The sequence below is a fragment of the Eubalaena glacialis genome, chromosome 3 (genome assembly GCF_028564815.1).
Source record: "Eubalaena glacialis isolate mEubGla1 chromosome 3, mEubGla1.1.hap2.+ XY, whole genome shotgun sequence".
Classification (NCBI taxonomy): Eukaryota; Metazoa; Chordata; class Mammalia; order Artiodactyla; family Balaenidae; genus Eubalaena; species Eubalaena glacialis.
In genome coordinates this window covers 90,994,429-91,015,800 of record NC_083718.1, presented here as the reverse complement: position 1 = coordinate 91,015,800, position 21,372 = coordinate 90,994,429, and the positions used below count along the sequence as shown (strand labels likewise).

The window sequence follows — 21,372 nt, the reverse complement described above, 5'->3', positions numbered from 1 at the left end:
TGGAGTTTTCTTGCAGCAAAAACTTTATCAAAGCCTATACACTAAGGTCGGTGCTTTGTGACAACCTTGAGGGGTGGGATAGGGAGGGTGGGAGGGAGGGAGATCCAAGAGGGAAGAGATCTGGGAACATATGTATATGTATAACTGATTCACTTTGTTATAAAGCAGAAACTAATACACCATTGTAAAGCAATTATACTCTAATAAAGATGTTAAAAAGAAAAAAAAGCCTATACACTAAGAAAAGTCTGAACATTAGAAAAGGGATATGTCATCTATTGTGTCCTTTTTATGCAAATATGGGAAATACACAGTGCAGCTGGTACACAGAATATCAGAAGGGCCTAGTGGGAAGAACAGGGATCTTCGATTAGTCAGGAGTCCAAAATTGTAGTCTATTATCTTCCTCTGAATGATTGTAGGGCCTTAGTCAAGTTATTCAACTTCTCTGGACCTCCGTGTATTTTCTATAAAATGAGGAACCTGGACTAGAAAATTTGTATGTGATTCATGAGATAATTAATATGGTTATTATATAGCACACACATTTACTGAACTTTTACCTGCTGTTTCCAGAAGCTCTAATAAGCTTCAAGTATACAGAAATCAAAATAAAATCTCCATCCCCAAACAGGGATTGGCCTGCTTAATATTGTGACAAATGCTCTAAGAGAGGAATGCATTCCATATTATAGGGGCAGAGTAGGAGGAGCATCTCATCAAGCTTAGGATAGGTTTGGGAGGGGAGAAGATAATCAAGAAAGATTCTTCAAGAACCAGACATTCGAATTGAATTTCACAAGGAAGTAGAGTTTGAAGGTAAGAGGGAAAGGAGCTATTTGATAAGACAGAGATACCTGAAGAAGGAAGGGATATGAGATCCAAAGCACAGGTAGGAAGACTAGCCTTGAACTTGAGAAAGTACACCCATTTCACTGAGACCCATAAAACAGTCCTCTCATGCAGTCCTTTTCAGGCCCTGAGATCACATTGTCCATGAGCCAGGGTGGGCCAACAGGGGCACCCACCAAGATCCCAGGAGTGGCTGTCCCTTCTGAAAGTCTAGGTTCACCCACCAATATCAAGGAGCCCATGAGATACACAAAATGAATGTTATTTAGGGAGAGGTTAAGGGAGTCCCCTGGAAATATCTTTCAAAAATACTCATCAAAACTTTGGATGACTCCAAAACAAATTAGCATGGGCACAGTATTTTGAAACAGTTCAGCAGTAAGTAGCCAGAAATGTATGCCACCACAGGGTGATAATCTCAAAAAAAAATTTTTTTTTAATCTTCAGCTGTTTGAAGCCTGGGAGGCTTGAGATGCAGTGAAACCTCTTGCTTAAGTTTTTCAAAACACCCTGACGTTGATTAACATACAGATGCTACAGCTCTTGGCTGCTCAGGAAAGCCTGTTACTAAGAAATTGCTGGGACCTACAGCAGCCTCAGCACAGGGTTCCACCCACCCCTCGGCTCATGCCCCCACCGAAACCAAGTCAGTGATGAAACGTTTGCCAAACAGAAGACAAATATTGCCTAAAAAAGACTTTTCCTTTTCTTTCCTAATATGACCTCCCTTCGGCTTTGAACTAATAGGTAAGACTTATTAGAAGATGAAAAACATCTCATACCAGAAGATAGACGTAGAAAAATTCTAATTTGAACCCTACGAATGATTTTAGCTCACATAGGCAATCGATATGTTGTGAAATAGTGTATTTAATGACACTTTATAAGTCAAATTCTAATTGCTTGCAGTTATTTATACAACTCTGCTTAAGTCCTTCTGGAATTATTTTTTCTTTAAACGTTTATTGAACATCTATGTGTCAAGAATCGTGCAAGGCACTGAAGATACAGAGCCAACTTTGACACTTAACTTGTGGATCTGCTGGGCTAGAAGAAGATAGATTGGCAAGCCAGAAATTATGTTTTCCAGTAAAGGTGTGTACCAAATGCTCCCGGAGTTTAGCAAAGAGAAACTGCTGCTGGTGGGGAGGCAGGAGGATGTGACAGCAACACGATTACCGATAACCAGCCCTGATCAAGTCTTCCCCGTCTGTGAAGCAGGGGAAGTGAGTTTCCTAAGCAAAGACTAGGTTTGAGGGCTGGGTTTGTACCTTTTGGAGCAGGCAGAGCTACTTGGTGGTGAAGAAAGAGTGCCAAGGAACCAAACCATCCTCACTCGAGCTTTCAGAGAGGAAACATTTGACTGAACTTTGGGGAATGAGAAGTTTGTTGGACGTGGTAGGAGTCCAGTTGCAACACACAAGGGAAAGTCATTCTAGGAAAAAGAATATGATCATATTTAAGATGCTGAGGCAAGGCGGGATTACATTTTAGAGCAACCAGTCCTTCCAGGCAGGGCTGCATGACATGTTTGCATGAGCTGGGGGGAGTAGAAGGGGAGGGGACCCAAGACGTGACAGGGGCCCAGTCACCTGAGACCTTGTGTCTGCTGTAGAGAGTTTGGCTTTTATGCTGAGTGAGATAGAAGCCCCTGGAAGACTGAGCGAGGTGCGACGTGATCAGCTCTGTGCCTGTAAAGCGTCCTCTGACTTCTGTGTGGAGAACAGATTGTTGGGGGACAGTTTAGAGGCTACCAAAATAATCTAGGTGAGGAATGGTGGTGACTCAGACCAGTGGCGGGGATGGTGATCGGGTCTATAATTTGAAGGTAAAGCTGACATGATCTGTTCGTGGGTGGGGGTGAATGTGAAAGAGAGAGAGGGCAAGGTTGACTGCAGAGTTTCTGACCTGAGCACCCGGCAGGATGGAGTTACCACTTACAGAATGGGAATGATTAATATTTAGGAGGGGTGAAATTAGAAATTTGTTCTTGAACATGTGAATTTTGCAATTCCTATTAGGGCAAAGCTGCAGAAAGCTCGAGGCACAGGCTTGGAGACTGGGTGGGAACCAGGGACTCAGGAAGCCAGGACACAGAAACCCCTGGGCAGGAGGCCACTGTCAGACACAGCCTCCATCGTGGGACTATCGCAGACCTGTTCTTAGTGGCCCCTTGCTTTGCAGCCTCATGTGAGGTTGGAAGTTTGTGTTTGGTGAACAGTGGAGAAGGGTCCAATTGCTTACTCTGGCTGGCAGGGGCAAGGAGCTTTCTGCCCATCGAGAATCATGTAGTAAGGGATTCCCTAAAATTTGGAAGTTCTAAGTGCTGGCAAGAAACAACAACAGAAAAGACAGATATTCTATAAAGTCAAACACTAGGGATTCAAATCCCAGGTCTGGGGCATATTCACTTGGTGACCACGAGCCAAAATCCAACATGTCTAAGTCTCAATCTTCTCATCTGAAAAATGGGATAATACATACCTCTCACAGGGTGGTTGGGAGGATTAAATAGCTTGTCCCACATGGCACCACTAGGCCAGGCCAGCTGAGGCTCAGACCAGCCTTGCTTCCTGAACAGCTGTCCCGCTGGATGGGAGCCCAGGCCAACAAGGAGTCAGGGCTTCACTCACAGACCCACCACTTGGCTCCAGCCTTGCTCAGCAACTCCCAGTCTACCACCGCTTTTATAGGTAGAGGGTCGTTGCCATACATCCTGTGATGACTATAAATCCCTCTATAATTCAGGCTCTCCTCATTCAGATTAACAATAATGCCCTTGTATCCCAAGCCCCTCTAAAATGTCAGGCACCCTGCTAATCGCATTGCAGACATCGTCTCATATAATCCTCCTAACAGCATGAGGTAGGTACTATGATCACTCCCACCTTCAGATGAGGAAACAGAGCCTCAGAGAGCCTAAGTAGCTTCCCCATGGTCGTTTGAAATGAGAGCGTATACTCCTAACCGCTAGCCATACCACCTCTGACACGGGCTGACGGAGTCCACCTGCGGGCCCAGCGCTGGCCACTTTAGCTTAAGCATGAAGCCAGCCTTCCCTGAGAGCCCACTGGAAAAAGTAGAGGGATCCTGCAGTTCCCTTCAGAGCTGGGTGGGCCTCTTCTTCCCCATCCTGGTCCAAGCGTGTTGCCAGGCCTGGGTGAGTCTAGCTGGAGCGCTGGGCTGCCCACGGGGATCTGCACCTAACAGATCTCAGAAGCCTGGCCAGCCTCCACCCTCAAGGGCTCCTTGGGGTTCCCGTGTGGCCCTGAGGTCCCTCCCTGCTCGGGCTGTGGCTTACAGGAGCTGTGCTGCCCAGGGTGCAGTCCCTGAAGACCTCAGGAATGAGGAGAGGACGAGACACTGCTGGAAGCTTCCCAGGCTTGTCAGAGATACTCTCTTGAGGAAGGCACCCGTGTGTGACGCAGTGTGTGCCATTGCCGTTGGGCATTCAGGGCCCAGCACACTTCAGACCAAATACTGGGAAACACAGCCCTGTTTGTGGAGGACAGAGGGAAGCAACTCACACCTGGCTCCAGTGGAGATGGCACGTTACATTTGACCCCTTTCATGAAACAAGAAGCACAAAATGAAACATTCTGAGGGTTGGGTATTTTTCCACTTGGCAAACATCTATGATTTATAGGGCAGATGTTAGTCGTCGCTCACTCTAGTCCTTTCCTTCTTCCTCCACCCACACTCCCTGTCAGCCCAGCTCAGGCTGAGCGCCTAGATCAGCTGTGCCCACTCAGCCTCCCTTGGTGGAGGAACCAAGGGAGACCACTTGCAGAGGAGAACCCCCGACTTCACCCAGAGCCCTGCCCCTATGCTCCTAGGCCAGCAAAGTTTCTTAAAAAGGAAGAACAGAGAGGCGGGGTCCTCCTTGGCCTCTCCAGGACCCAGGTGATGCCAGAAGGGACCTCGGTTGACATGCTTCCTGGTTTCCCAGCAATATCAGGAGAGCAGAGGATGCAAAGGGCAAAAACACCCAGCACACGTTAGCCGCCGACTGTGCTTCCCATAGCTTTCTCCCTCTTGGGCTTGAGAACCACCAGCCTCCTCCTAAAATAAGCTAGAATTTTCTTTTAAATCTAGCTTTAATGGGTCCTAGATACTGTCCTTGAAGATAATTTGCAAATTAGGAAACCAAAAAAAAGAAAGAAAGTGGGAGAGGGAGGAGGCTCTTTTAAAAATTCATTCATGCAACTTTTGTTTATTTACAAAGCACATTCAGTAATCATTAGTGCCAAGTTACTGGAGTGTTTACAAAGATTAGTTATATTTAGTCCCTACCCTTACAGACCTATCACTATATTGTCATTTCAACTTTGTTCTCAGGTTGCTTTGAATCAGGAAAATTGCCCTGGAAAGGGCTTCATTCCATCTAGGCTTTTTGTCAGTAGAATTTAAATCTGGGTTTTTAGGCAAAAGTGACTCAGCTAACAATTAGGCTAAAGACATTTTTAATTAGAGTTAGCTGAGCCAATATGGGTTTAATTCAACTGAGCAAGCATTGAGTGAGCATCTGTTATATGGCAGGTACTAGGCTAGGCACCAGGGGTGTGGAGGTGAATAAGATACAGTCCCTGTTCTCAAGAAGGTCACAGTCTAAATATATCCAAACTACAAGGTGAATTACATGCCATAAAAAGGCATGACATGCTGTGGGCAGAGAGAGTAAAACCACGTGGCTGGAAATTCTGAAGAAGTTGGCCTTAGACAGTTAAAACAGCCCTCCTCAATTCTGCACCCTCTTCTATCTGTCCTATCCTCTTTTTGTCTCCCAGCCAAGCCCATTCATTTAATCATTCATCCAGAGATTCACCAAATATTTATGTCCCAGGCACCATTCTAGACCAGGGATGCAGCAATGAATAACACAGATAAAGGCCTAACAATTTGCGTACATTCCAGTAGGGAAGGGATGGGTAACAGATACCAACAAGTGAATAAATAAATATATCATAATGTCAGTGATGATGAGTGTTGTAAATTAAAACAGGGTGGAGGAGACAAATAGTACAAATGGGGAAGGCATGTGTATTCCATCTCAAATACAGTGTTAGAGAAGGCTTTTCTGAGGTGGAGACTTTGGAGCAAAGACCTGAATGAAGTGGCAGACAAGCCTGGGAGCTCCGGGGGAGGAGTGCTCCAGGCAGAGGGAACGGCAGAGGTAGAAACATGTTTGAGTGCCACGTGGCAGGAGCATCATGAATGAGCAGAATAGCAAGGGAATGAGGATGGAGAGGCAAGCAGGGACCAGGTCTGGAAGGGCCAACACCAGGAGTTTGGATCATGTTCTAAGGGTGATGGGAAGCCACTGGAGGATTTGGATAGGGACTCAGATGATCTGATTTGTGTTTTTAAGAGATGCTTATGACTGTGGGGTTGAGAATAAACTGTAAAAGGTCAAGAGGGGAAGCCAGGAGGACTTGTGAAATCTTTTCAATTTGAGAAACAAAAGTAGAGTTGACCTTTCTGATATAGGGAAATAGCAAGAGGCGTAATGCTGGAGCGGGGGACTTCCGGGGCTTAAGTTTGGACGTGGCAAGTGTAAAATGCTGTTAGATAGCTGAGTGGAGATACAGAGCAGGCAGTTGGGATACTTGGATCTGAACTTCAGGGAGCAGGATAAATAAAAAGAAATCCATGTCTAGACATACTGTAGTGAAATGACAAAACATCCAAGATGGGGAGAAGACCTTGAAAGCAGCCAGAAAGAGAAGACAGATCACTTGAAAAGGACAGTTAGAATGACGCTAGCTTCTCAACAGAACAATAGAAGCCAGAAGTTGGACCATGAAGGGTTGAGTGAAAATAGCTGTCAACTTGGATTTGTGTACTTCTCGAAAAGTATTGTTCAAGAATAAGGGCAAATTATATATAGGAAACAAAATTGAGAGCGTTTACCACCAGGAGAGCTATACTAAAGAATAAAATTCAAGGAAGAAAGTGATGTCAACAGGATGGTATGATGTACAAGGCAAAATGGGAAGCAAATAAATGGTAACTATATCAATAAACTCAAAAATGTCTTTGCTGAGTTAAAAAATATTCTAAACAGCACTATGTGAGTTCAGAGAGGGAGGAAGAGAGCTGAATTCTAGAAGAGGAAGGAAGATGTAGTTCAACCTTAAGACTTTAGGTTAAATATGTATGGTAAACTTTGAAGGTAACCACTGAAAGACCAGAAATAGCACGCAAACATTCCAAATGTGTAAAGAGAGAGAAAAAAAGAAACAAAGGAAATAACTTGAATTTTTTAAAAGGGCAAAAATGGAGAAAAACAGAAATTGTCAGGTTAAAATAAAACCGTGATAGGCTATTAATGCCAGGCAAGACTAAATGATGAGGACATGGAAAAGTTAAGTGCCCCCATTGAGGGGTTTAACATAAGAGGGTGACTCATCAGACTTGTGCTTTAGAAAGATGAGACTGCCTGGACCATGGAGTGTGGGCTAAGGGACGAGACAGGAAACAGGAATAAACATTAGGAAGCTTCACCATCATCTGGGCTGGGAATGATGAGGGCCCGAGCTGAGGCTCTGGCAGCGACAGCAGGGGTAGGCAGGGTGGACGGGGGAGATGAAAAAGACATGTCAGTTATCCTAAGATAAAGCCCCAAATGGCCCTGCCCTTAAAGTCAGAATGACAGCCTCGGGCCTCTGATCTCAAACAGGGACACGTAAGCCCTTGTGCCGAAACCAGAGCTGAATTCTGAGCTCAGCGTCAAGGCCTCCTGAACTGTGAGAAGCTGACCCTTTTTCACTTACAAGTGACATCGTTGGTGCTCTAAGCAGCCTGGGCCTTCTAATCCTGCTGTTGAGGGAGGAGGTTGTCAGATTGTCACACTGAAACCCTGTCTCTGGAATTGTCATTTGAGACTCTGCTCTCTCAGAAACTAGAAAAACACTGGGGGAGAGAGAAACACACACGCACACACAGTATCTTAAAACTACCAGCTCTAATGTTATCGGAGTTAAGATTTCCTCCCTCTGAACAAAGCTTGGATGATATCAAAAACCCTGCTCTCACAAGTCCTTCACACTTCACCATGTGAGGAGATCTTATTATTTTATTAGGCTGGACGCGTTATTATTTCTCACATTTCCTCTTACTGATGAGGAGACACCAACCTAGAAATGGATGTGGCTTGCCCAGGATCACTCAATGGTAAGTGGCAAAGCTGAGAATGGAAACCAGCTTGTCTGGTGTGGAGCCAACTCTTTCTGCTGTCAGGTGTGAGAGCTTGTTTTGGTGGTAAGAGGGAGCAGTGGAAGGGAAACTGGCCAACTCCAGCCGATATTTCCACCCAGCCCCACCCACTAGTCTTTCTTCTTTGGTTTGTGTGTTTTTCCAACAAAGAAGGAAAATTTTTAGATAAATATAAAACCTGGCATTTAGGTTTTAACAGATTTCTCAGTTCAAGAGGCAGAAGGCAATTCCTGCGGGGTGGGGGGCACAACATCCAACTAATAGCAGTTCCTGAGAGAGGAAATAGAGGAGAAAATCATCAAAGAAATAACGATAATTTCTTCAAACTAAAAAACATGAACTTATGCATTGAAAGGATTCTGAGTGCCCATCACAAAAGGTGAAAATAGACTACATATGTGAAACTGTGACATTTCCGAACACTGTGAACAAAGAAAAAATCTGAAGAGCTTCTAAAGAAGGTCAGTTGGATAAAAGTCAGATAAAAAGGATCAGAAACAGAATAGGTTTAGATTTCTCAATAGTAACCCCGGAAGCAAGAACATATAGAACATTACTTTCAATATTCTGTGGGAAAATTATTTCCAACCCAGAATTTTATATTTGGTCAAACTATCAAGCAAGAGGCTAAAATAAAGACATTTTCAGACAAGCAAGGTCTTAAAAATTCACCACCTAATAAGAGATGCTGAAGAATAGCAAGCTAAAATTGGTAATTGGCTGAAGCCAAAAATCCCCATTATTGAATGAACTTCTGAGACACATGACCAAACCAGAAATTTTATTTTTAGAGTTTACTTAGTAATATAATTTTATTATTAAATGTTTTAGAGGTCAAGTTTTAAAGTTTTGCATTATAATGCAGTAATGATATTTTGTCAGCACATCAAGTTGTTAGATTACTCCTATGATCATTATATATGTCATACAAACAGATGCTCACTTTCAACTGAGGCTTCTTAGAAGAGCAGCTATTTTTATTGTCTCCTCGCCAGCACAAGGTACCCCTGATGGTAATGATGCTCCCAACATATTAATCTTTTCTTTTCTCTGTTGTAACTAAGGTACTGCTTATTTCAAGTCCTACTTGAAAATCTGGTTGCTGATGAAGATGTCATTTGATTGAAGCAGTCCTGCAAACTGAAGTTTTGTACTGTTGGGATATTTTCATAAGGAAACTTCAGATTTTTGTTCTCACTTAAATTTGTATTTCTTTAAACCTGGGATAATCAAGTATGGAAATGAAGTAACAGAACTGGGTTTCAGAATCTTCTATAAATTTTCATCTGGGGAATTCCCTGGCAGTCCAGTGGTTAGGACTTGATACTCTCACTGACAGAGCCCAGGGTTTGATCCTGGTCAGGGAACTAAGATCCCACAAGCTGCGTGACGTGGCCAAAAAATTTTAAAAAATAATAAAATAAAGGTAAACAAAGATAATGGAGTTTTGAAGTTGTTAAAAAATTTTTTCATCTGGATCTAAGATTTTACTGCATGCACACTAATTTCAGCATCTTTCCTAGAGAAGGATGAAAAGAGGATTTCAACAGATATAATTTAGGAAAAGGCTGCCCTCTCAAGGTCCATTATTTTGGTTATTTTCCGGCAGATTCCAGCAAATGAATTATTTCTTTGCAACTAACCTTTGGGTGTCAGCAAATCCCACCAACTTAGTATTATTACCTGACACACAATATTAAGTCATTTAAAAAAGTCAAGTCATTTTTAATATGTAATAGCTGCAGTTCCGACTTGTTTGACCATCTCATATCAGTAAATGGCAGGTCAATTTCAAAGTCACGTAGTTTCTCTTTTACAGAAGAAGAATGATGAAAATGGCCCACTATCTTTTTGCTTCAGCCTGGAATTCTGTTCAAATATACTGTTATAACTCTTAATATACAACTTAAGGATGTACACGACGTTTTTTGCTTGTAATTTCTTCACTTTGATTTTTCTATTGTCAGTCTAAAGATTGGTTTTCTAGTCTGTGAAAATGTCTTCTATCAGTTTCACCATTCTCTTGGTGAGACTGCCTTTTCCTACCCCCACTCCCTGGTTGTACTCCTTGGCAAGCATTCATCATTAATCCATTGTGGTGACAATCTCTAAAAAACAAACTCTTCTGCTTGGTTCTGCTTATCTAAATGACTGAAGTACAGGTTACAGAAGTAGCACACTGAATAACATTATGAAAATTTATACTTCCAGTAATGGTGGGGTGGTTTGTTGCAGATCAACTCTCCCACCAAGAAAAAGTATAAAAGCTAGACAAAATACAAAAATGCATCTCCTTGAAGGCATCAGGGAGCTAGATGCAAGGTACCTGGGACTTGAGTGGGCAGATCCCTGAGAGAAGAAAGATGCATCGAGATGAACCCTGTATTCTGCAGTGCTTTTCTTTGGAGACATTTGCGCATTTGCCAATTTAGGAGCAGCACAGAACTGAGAAGCTAGTGAGCTGAACAGAGCTTTCTGTAGTCTAAAAAAGCTGAGGCAAAAACGATGTGAGTCCTGGGATCACCAAGAACAGGCCCTAATAAACACCCCAGATTTCCCATTAGGACCCCCAAGAGCCTGACTCTGGGAGCCAGGGTAAACCAGAAATAGATGGTGCTCACAGAAGACTGAAACCCAACCTTGAAGCAGTACAACCCCACACTGGATTAATATAACCTGTCCTTCCTCAAACTCTATCAGAAAGCAAAAGTAACTCCCCTCCAGAGGAATATAACATCATCCAGAGCCTCAAATCTGCTCTACAGTTTTTTACACATAACAGTCACCATTCAAAATAGAAAATAGAACCATGTAACTGAAATCAAAGAGAAAAAAAAACTTACAATATAAACAGTCTCACAGATGATCCAGGTATTGGAGTTTATCAGACATGATTTTTAAAATAATTGATTAATATTTTTAAGAACAGATGACAATATGTAGAATTTTACCAGAGAACTGGAACCTATAAAAACAGTCAACTGGATGGTGCTCTGTGGTGACCTAAATGGGAAGGAAATCCAAAAAAGTGGGGATATATATATATGTATAGCTGATTCACTTTGCTGTACAGCAGAAACTGACACAGCAGTGTAAAGTAACTATATTTCAGTAAAAAAATAAAGAGTCAAATGGAAGTTACAGGAGTAAAAAATAAAATAATTGTAACTAAGCATTACACAGATTAACTGCAGATTAAATACAGCAGAAGAGAGAAGTCATGACTAGGAAGACAGGTTAATAGAAAATATCCATACTGAAGTGCAAAGAGTGAGGGAAAAAAAGATGGAAAACATAAAGAAGAGCATGAGGTATATGTGAAATAGTGAAAGTTCTAATATAAATGCAACTAGAGTCTCAGAAGGAGAGAAGAAAGAGAATGGGACAGAAGCAATATTTTAAGAGCCGCTAGCCAAGAATTTTCTAAAATTCAGACAACAGATTTAAAAGTTCTATGAAATCCAAGTAGCATAGATACAAAGAATAGATACATCAGAATGAAAATGCCAAGAATCAAAGACAAAAGCAGTCAGAGGAAAAAAAAATACATCTTCAAAGGAGCAACAAAAATACCAATAGCTGACGTTTCAACAAAAGCCATGGAAGATAGGAGATACTGGCATGATACTGGTAAAGTGTTGAAGAGAAAATAACTGGAAACCTAGAATATCCTTCAAAACTGAATATGAGATAAAGACATTTTCTGGGGGACAAAGCCTGGGAGAATTTGCTGCTGTACTGAAACAAATGTTTCTTTAGGAAAAAGAAAAATTATCCCATATGGAAGCCTGGGAATGCAGGAGGAATGGAGAGTAATGGTCAGGGTACATAAATGGGTAAATCTGAATGAATATTGACTGTATTAAACAGCAATAATTTCTTGTTGGGTTGAAAATACATGTATATTTAAAATACAAAAAGCAAGAGGAGGTAAAGGGAATTAAAATGTTTAAGTCCTTATCTTATGAAAAGGAAAAAAAACACCAGTTTCCTTTTACTACTACTACTCACACCAATACTGCTGGTCACCAAATGTGTGGATTTTTTTTCACACCAACCAATTCTCCAACGCCAGCTGGGTGTCCCACAACTTGATTCTGTTCTGATTCTATCTACATGGAGTTACCATCAGACCCCACAGGTTAAGGGCTCAGCCCCACAAGACTGTCCCCACTGCATATGCCAATCACAACTGTGGGTCGCCAGGTTACCCACATGTCTGTCTGACTTGGCCACAAATGAAGAGTTCCCAAGACCCTGTCCTCAGGTTCAATAATTTGCTATAAGGGCTCACAGAACTCAGGAGAACACTTATGTTTACCTGTTTATTACATAATAAAGGATATGATAAAGGATACAGATGAATAGCCTGATGAAGAGATACATGAAGAGGTCCAGAAGGGCCCTGAGAGCAGGAGCTTCTGTCTCTGTGGAGTTGGGGTATGTCACCCTCCCAGCACATAAATGTCTTCACCAACCTGGAAGCTCTCTGAACCATGTAGATTTCTATGGATGCTTCATCATGTAGGCATAATTGATTATAAACTCAATCTCCAGCCCCTCTTTTCTCCCTGGAGGAGGGGGTTGCGACTGAAATTTCCAAGTTTCTAATCATTGGTTGGTCTTTCTGGTGACCCAGCCTCCACCCTGAAGCTATCCAGGAGCCCACCAAGAGTCACCTCATTAGAACAAAAGATGCTCCTATCACCCAGGAAATTCCAAGGGGTTTAGGAAATCTCTGTCAGGAACCAAAATCAAAGACCAAATATTAGGACGAAAGATGTTCCTAGCACCTTTATCACTTAGGAAATTATAAAGAGTTTTAGGAGCACTGACCAGGAGCTGGGGATGAAGACCAAAATTTATCTCTCTTATTATATCACAATATTATACCATATGTGGGAATTAGTAAAGTACTAATTTATGGTAGACTTTAATAAGTCAAAGACACCTGTTGTAAATTCAAAGGGTAATCATGAAAAGAAAAATAAAAGCTAATGGAGTGGAAGAAAGAAATAATTAATAAAAAATCTTGATTAACTTAATAGAAGACAGGAGAGAAAAAGCCACATAGATCAGATGAGACAAAACACAAATGATGAGATGACATTTAAATCCAAATGCCTCAACAATTACATTAAATATAAATGAACTAAATGCAATTAAAAGCAAATATTGTCAGCAAGGAGTAAAAAACTAAAAACTAAGTTATATGATGCTGTCAAGGGATTCAGTTGAAATATAAGGATAAGAAATGTTAAAAACAATAAAATGGATTAAGGTACACCATGGAAATACTAATCAAAAGTAAGCATATATCAGAAATATTACTGATATTGCCTTTTCTGCATAGCAGATATTAGGAGTAAGTTTTCTAATATCATAGTTGTTTTTTTTTTTTTTGACCTGGAATTCATAGCTTGAACAAATCTCAAAAATACATCATCTTTAATTACTGAAAATTAATGGCATTCTATTCAGTTCTTTTATCGAGTATATTGTTTACGTTTTTAACCTCCTAGGACTCAAAACTATGAAAAACTATCTTAAAACACTCTTGTGATGTCTATTACTTTGAAATCTGATCAGTGAGAAGAAAATATGTTTTGTGTACCTCGTTTTTGTCCTAACAATTTTCTTTTTTATACATTATTTATATACTGTATTTAGACAGATGATGGTTTATCATGGATGATGTTGTACATGGTTTTGGAGTTTTTTTCTTTCTTATGGAATGTTGAGGGGACAAAGTACATCCTCACAAGCCGTGACAAATTTTACTGAAATATCTTTGGCCTAAATGGAATTAAGTGACACAAAGCTAAAAATAGTTCTTGAAATTTGTTAGTTTTGTGAATGCTAGTATATCAGACCATTCTATAATGATTCGAGTCGTGCTATAATCTAAACTCTATTATTCTTTTATATAGTATTTAGCTTTTTATTAACATTTTTGGTTCAGAAATTTCTCCCTATAGTTATTTTTCTAACCCACTCTTTCTTACACTTCATATCAATTGACAATCTGTTTCCTATATCTTTAACTATTTGAATTTTTTTTTTGGCCATGCTGCACACAGCTGGCAGGATCTTAGTTCCCCCACCATTGAACCTGGGCCCTCGGCAGTGAAAGTGCGGAGTCCTAACCACTGAACCGCCAGGGAATTCCCTATTTGAATTTTTAAAATAATTGTTATTGTACGCAAAATTATTCATTAATTATGGTAGTATTTCAATTTTGCAATAATATTTATATTCAACTAATGTATAGAGTTAACACACAAGGAGGTTCTCTCTCCAAAATACATCAAAAATGATTATTTATATTTGAAGGTGAATATTCTAATATTAACAGTAATTTGGATGGCATGACTTATCATATTGCTGACATTTTTGCACTAATTATATATGGTAGTTACTCTCAAGGTCGCATGATTATTGGTTATTACAAACTCATGAATGCAAGAAATTATGCTGAAGCATGCATTTCGCTCTTTGGCCTTTTTTTTTTTTTTAAATCTTTATTGGGGTATAATTGCTTTACAGTGGTGTGTTAGTTTCTGCTTTATAACAAAGTGAATCAGCTATACATATACATATATCCCCATATCTCTTCCCTCTTGCATCTCCCTCCCACCCTCCCTATCCCACCCCTCTAGGTGGTCACAAAGCACCGAGCTGATCTCCCTGTGCTGTGCGGCTGCTTCCCACTAGCTATCTATTTTACATTTGGTAGTGTATATATGTCCTTATATACACTACCGCTCTCTCACTTTGTCCCAGCTTACCCTTCCCCCTCCCCGTGTCCTCAAGTCCATTCTCTACGTCTGTGTCTCTATTCCTGTCTTTGGCCTTTTTAAGTCTGAGGCTTCATAGCAAGGCCAAAATTGAACTAGTATGCACCCTATGCATATTATGCCCCATTTCTTAGGCAGTCTTCTACCAAAACAAAGGTGTAAACCAAGAAAGAAGAAAACCTGAGATTCAGGAAACAGGAGTTCCAACTTGAGAAAGGGAGGAAGAAAGTCTCCAAATTATGGTGAAAGGAGATTTTAGGACAATAGTTGTGCAACAGGTATAGCTAGCAGCCAGTCCCAAACAGAACAGGTCAGGAGGATCCAGAGGCAGAGCTCCAGGAAGTGGAAATTGACAGAAAACCTGATGGGTTTGACTGTTCAAGGGAATTTTAGATGGACAGATGAGAGCTGGGCTTGCATTTTGTAATAAGTATATGGAAAACTGTATCAGACACAAACTCTGTGAGCCTCTTCTGGCTATTCCCGTCACTGGGCCAACTAGCCAGTTCCCAGAGTTCATCTCCTTCCATCACTTCCAGTGTTGGATGAAACACTACACCACAGGGTGTGGGATCTGGTATCCCAAGTGGGCAGCCCACTAAGGAACTGGATAATGCAATCTGGAAGTACAAGGGAATAAATTCACAGGGGGTGAATTTTACCAAATGAGAAACCAGAGGGAAGAAGGAGCCAGACAGATACATTCTCTCTTCTTCTTTTCCATAGAGGACACTGGGCATGGCTCATCTGGAGAAATGGCAGGTGCAAGTGAACATACCTGCTGAGAAACCTGCTCTGTCTCTTAGTGGCTCTTGTGTTGCCAAGCCTGATAACATACCACTTTGCATTGCTTCCCATCTTTCCTTGCCTCCCTTCCTTTCCCCTCATCCTCACCCACCTGGATTTGCATCTCCCAAAGGAGGTTTATGCACTTTAATCCCTACTGCAGACTCCGCTTTTTGAAGGACCTAGCCTAAGATTAAAACTGAACAAATGACTCAACAAGAAACTTCAACAAAAACTAAAAGTAGTACAAGGAAGGAAAAATAATACTAGTATAGCACGTGGCTCAGTCATAACATTATGAATACTAAATATCCAACAAAATTTGAGATATAGCTGTACTGGAAGGATGGTGGGGGAAGAGATACCAGTATGTGTAGTAGTGGTGGTTAAAGAGACCTAAGTTCTCATCTTCCGATGGAAACAATTAGACTGAAAAATCTGAAAAACTGAAAAAAAACAAAACTAAAAGAAACAACTAACAGAATTGAAAAATGATAACCCTCTTGGTAAAGGGAAATGGGGAATTGAAGACAATTCGTTTTTATCATACTGAATTATTTGACTCTTCAACCATTTACCTTTATAACTTGAATTTTAAAAGATACATTTAAAAATACATCTCAAATGCAGGAGTGTGGTTTTGTTGTTGTTCCCTATAAAATCAAATTAGGGTAAATATGTGTTTAACTTTTAAAGAAACTTCCAGTTTTCTGGAGTAATGGTACAATTTTTTATTCCCTCTAGCACATGAGACTTTTCCCCATGATGCCTCCTCAAAGGTATGGCCATTTCGTCAGAACTTCATGGCAAACGGCGGTAGGTAGGGAGAGTCTGGGGGGCCCTGCGTCCATCTGCAGTGATGTTTATGAGCCCCAGACTGGTACTGTGTGGCCCTCACCCCAAGGCCACCCTTGGCATCAAACACCAGGCTTCCACCTGCCCTTGTGCCTTGCAGGTATCAAGCTGCTTGCCAACTCTGGCAGCCAAGCCAATTCAGAAGCTAAACAAAGGCAGGGGACAGAGGAACTTGGAAGCAGTCTGTATAATGAGAGCTTATGTGCCAGCTAAGAAGCCTCACAGTTTCTCAGGATGGTGTTGTTCAGGCTGATGTCCAGGACAGTGTTTTCCAGTACAAATTCCATGTGCGAGGGGGAGAATTGTGTTAGACTGGGAGACACCAACTGTGGAACAGGAGAATGAGCACTTATGATGCACCCACTAAGTGCCAGGTGCCCTGCTGGGTATTTTATGTGCATTGTCTCTGAGCCCCACTTAACTCTGCAGGGTAAGCTTTGTTCCACCTTGCAGATGAGGACCTGAGATTCAGAGAGGTTAAGTAACTGGCCAAAAGGCACACAGCACTAAGTGGGGAATCAGGATCCATCTACCTTCAGAGTCCCATGTCTCTCCACTAACATTCCTCTGGCCCCTTACCAGAAAGAGACCTCAAGTGGGCAGCTGTGCGAGGTTGAGAACTACCAGTTGGTGTGGAGGTTCCCAAGGAAAAGTGTCCCAGAATCTGTTTGCTCTCAGATCACTGCCACAAGACTGGGCTACAGGATAACTTGCCCCACAGTAACACCTGGAAAGCGTTATGGCTTTCCCCATCATCATCATCATCATCGTCGTTGTCATTACGGTTGCTGTGCTGCCCAGCTTGACAACGGATGAAACCCTTGCACATCCCTTCCTTGATTCGAACTTACGACACCCTGGGCAGGAGGAGTTATTATTCTGCCCATTTTTCAGATGAACAAAATGAAACTCAGAAATCCTTTCTCCTGGAGCCCTCCTTTCTAGGGAGCTACCTTTGGGCCACAGAGCTCTCAGGGCAGCCCCTCTGAGGGATGGGGTGGGAAGGCAGGGAGCAGGCTGCCCATCCTGGCCAGTAAGGGGCCCTGCCAAATATTTGTGGGTGAGTCCTCACCCAGGTGAGGGAGGAAGAAGGCAGGCCGAGTGGATTACTGAGCATTTGAACTCAGCCTCAGAACAGCAAATATTGATTCAAGAAGCTGCCCAAAGGAGCTGACATTTTTATAGTCAACAAATAAAGCCGAGCCCCTCCCAGCCCCCCTTCGTCAAAGGCCCTTTCTCCCCACAGCTGCCAGGGCACGTTTCTGTCATCAGCACCTGGGAAGAGGAGGAAGAACCAGTGGGAAATGTCCACAGGGCCCTGGCTGACGTCACCACTTCACCTTTAGAGAGAACGAGGAGCCCCAGGCCCCAGGGGTGGGACCTCAGGGAACCAGCCAGCCAGCCGGCCCCATAGGTGCCAGAGTCCCTCTGGGTAGAGAGAACCTGGCACTAGAGCCCCCAGAGACACAAGGCACACCTCCCACACGCAGCTTCCTCCTGTGGCGGCTCTTGGGCTGCTTACCACAGCTCGGGGCCCTCATTCACAAGGAAGGACCCGAGGCCCAGAGAGATAACTAGGTCTCCAAAGTAAACAGTGAGAGAACAGCGAGGTCTGCCCAGGTCTTCCGCTTCAAGGCAGCGGGGAGGGTCAGCTCTCACCAGGGTGGAAATGAGAGGTGATCAGCCCTCTTGGCTCTGCCTATGTGACCCAGAGCCTGGCATTCATGCGCCTGCCCTCCTGCATCACTCAGGAAGGTCCCTCTACCTGCATCCCTCCCTTTCCGAACCCTTATGGACCACCCATCATTCAGGGCCTCCTTGCTCACCTGTCACCGCTTCAGGACATCCTCCCAGCTCCCTCCCCCCTCCCCCCCACCTCGAGGCGGCAGAAATCACTGCTCTTTCCTCAGTGCTCCTGAAGCACAGGCTTGCTTCCTGTCTTGTCCCGCTTAGGCTGTTTCACTCTGGGCGGCTCCTTCCTCGAAAGCGTCTCTTAGTCCTTCCAGGCCAAGAGGAGCAGGAGCTGTGCTTGATCCATTCCCGTTGCCCCAGAAGAGCCCAGAAAAGGGCCGGGCGTTTGAAAGATGCTCCATCAGTGCCTGTGGAATTGAATCAGATCAATCTAATACTCAGACACCACTAAGAAACCCTAGGAGCAAATTTAGCTGCATCTGGACTCAGGAAGGAAGCAGACAGGCCCCAGGTAGGCCCACCGCAGGAGGGAGCCTTCAGCCCTTTGTTCCTTTACTTGTCACCTTGCCACTCAGCCTCCCTTCATCCATCCACCCATCACCTGGGTTGAGCGTCTGCTCTGGGTCAGGCCCTGGTTGGGTGCTGGGAAGGCGTGGGGAGGAGGGGTGATGGTACACAGCTCTGCATTCATCTGGAGCTTCTGGGCACGCCAGGGTACATGGTCCAGGGAACACAGGAGGCCTTTCCTCTCCCACGCTGGTCTGTGGGCCAATCTGTGAGCCGTGGCTCTAGAGACTGTGGCTTTTGGACTTCATGGAGTCAAGGGCAGCCCTTCTCAGAACCAGCCCAGGCAGAACTGTAGAGTAGGCTGTGGTCCTCACTACTACCATTCGCCAAAGGCTCTCCACCTTCTAGGCACGTGGTAGGATTAGATTTCCAGGTCCCCTGTGGTTGGGTGGAGGCATGGAGCTAGTTCAGGGCAGAAGTGGCACAGACCCCTTCCGAGATGCATATCTCATCACCTGCATGAGACCCTCAAGGACTCTCTTTTCTCCTGAGTAGGCCCAGAGGCCATCCAGGGACCAGTAGTGGGGCAGCCCTGCTACCCTCCACACCTGATGTGTCCAAGGCAACTGCCCCATGTGTCACCATTTCTCCAGACAGCAGGAAGGGGACAGAGGGCGTGCAGCTAGCTGGTCTTTAGGGAAGTGACTTAGAGTTGTTTTTGTTGGCATCTCTCAGCCTAAACTGTCACATGGTCACGCATCCCACAGTGGCTCCTGGGAAATGTAGTTTCTAGTGCAGCAGCCTCGTGCCCTGCTGAAACTCAGCGAGGTTTATTACTCAAATGGAAAAGGCGGCATGGATGCTTGGGGCAGTTAGTGGTCTTTGACTCACTGTCGCGCTCTAAACAGCGCCTGGCTCTCCTCCGCAGGCCCTGGCTGCCCACAGCCCACCCCCGAGCTGGCTGGACATGGGGACCGCTCCTCATCCTTCCGGCTCTGAATGACCTGGCGCAAAACACGTCTCTTCCAGGCCTTCCGTTTCCTCATTTGTAAAAGAAGGGCTTTCAACCAGTGATCACTGAGGTTCCTCCCAGCACTGACATTTGATGACTTGTGGTTTTGGGCAAGTTATTTAACCTCTCCAGATTTCCATTTCCTCATCTAGAAAAGAGAGATAAAAATAGTTCTTACCTCAGAGGGTTGCCGCGAAATCATCTAGGGTTATGCCTGACATATAAGAAATAATCCATAAGCGTCTGCTATATCAAAATAATCTGAGTTCCGCTTGTCAGCTCCTTGGAAAGAATCTGATGGACTTGCTCATGCTGAGGCCTAATACAGGGTCAGTGAGTATCTGGCACAAGTGCTGCCATTATTCTCTCTCTGAAACAGACATCACCAGTCAACCAAGATATTCTCTGGACGAGCCAGGGTGCAGCCTCACCGTCCGCAGCGCCGCCCTTCCACAGCCCCCGTTCGATCCAAGGCTCTGTCCCCTCCTTTGGGAAGCCTTCCTGCTTCAACCCCACGCATGTTCCCAAAGCAGCCTACACATACCCTGTCGTGGCTTTTTTTAGGCTGAGTTGCGATTTTTCCTTTTGCTTGTCGGTGCCCCGACTACACTGTGAGTTCCATGAGGCAGGGACTGCATTTGGTCTCTCAAAGGTCTAGCCTGATGCCTGGAACATTGTATATGTTAAAAAATGAATCCTCGATCCTGTGGCCGGCGAGTGGGGGAGAAGTTTGGGGGACGGGCAGTGGGCCGTAGGACTGCCTCACTGACGACCATATTCCCTGCCTCTGGAAGCCCCTGCAGGAGCTGTGGGGCGGGTCTCCCCAGCCAGATCTCCCCTGCAGGGCTGGCCGGACACTTCTGAGGGAGCTGGGCCAGCCAGCACACGTGGGGCTGGGAGGAGGCCAACAAACAAGCAGGCCTCCAAGACCGCTCCGAGGAAGCTGCCCTCCCCGGGGTGCGCAGGTGTCTGCCTGCGCCTCAGGCTCCAGGCTCCAGGGCACTTCCAACTTCACGACTAATGGACCTGGGGGAGCTCAGACACCTGCTTTCTGCTTTCACAGGCCACTGCTCAGCATCACCTTGGTGACAGAACGGAGAATGGGCAGGGGAGGTCAGGGGCAGGAGAGGGCCAGGGAGAGGGCTAGCCATCTGCCTGGTTAGCCCGGAAGGGTGCCGACTGCAGGGCCCAGGCAGGCCGGGATGGGACGGCAGCCACAGCTGTGCTGGGGGGAGCCCGCCGAGCTGCGTGGAGAGCTCATAGACAGGCAGAGGCATGGCAGCTCAGCACCCGCCGCTTCCCGGTCCTGGCACAGAACCACGCGGCGCCATCTGACTTCCGGACATGGGTCCCAGGGGAAACAGTATGTGATCTGAGGGGCCGGGAAGGCCTGTGTGTAACCACGTTTCTACCCTCTGGCCTGTGACAGGCCCTGAAATGCCAGAATCGGGAGGAAGCCAGGTTGCCTTACGAAGAATACCTCTTGGCCTCCCAATCTATCATTGCAGCCATTTTATAGATAAGGAACCTGAGGCTTGGGAAGGCTGACTTCCAGAGGTCACATAATTTGGAAACGAGGTCACATACCTCCAGGCATAGGGCTTGTCTCTCTGTCCTGCAGGCCTCTGCAGTGAGGACTCATTCCTCAGGCCGTCC

General features: G+C 44.3%; 1 protein-coding gene across 2 annotated transcripts in view; it reads left to right on the top strand.

Annotated features, from left to right (window-relative positions):
• MAN1A2 (mannosidase alpha class 1A member 2) overlaps window positions 1–19,701 on the top strand; it is a 193,353-nt gene extending 173,652 nt beyond the window's left edge. Inside the window, exons 14-15 of one of the 2 annotated variants that reach the window (XR_009700363.1) lie at window positions 16,395–16,429; window positions 19,633–19,701. The gene's annotated coding sequence lies outside the window, so the exon portion shown is untranslated. Of the gene's footprint in view, window positions 1–7,934; window positions 8,016–16,394; window positions 16,430–19,632 lie in introns of those variants that run through there. The other variant, XM_061183625.1, reaches the window with a different exon arrangement.
• Window positions 19,702–21,372: the final 1,671 nt, after the last annotated feature.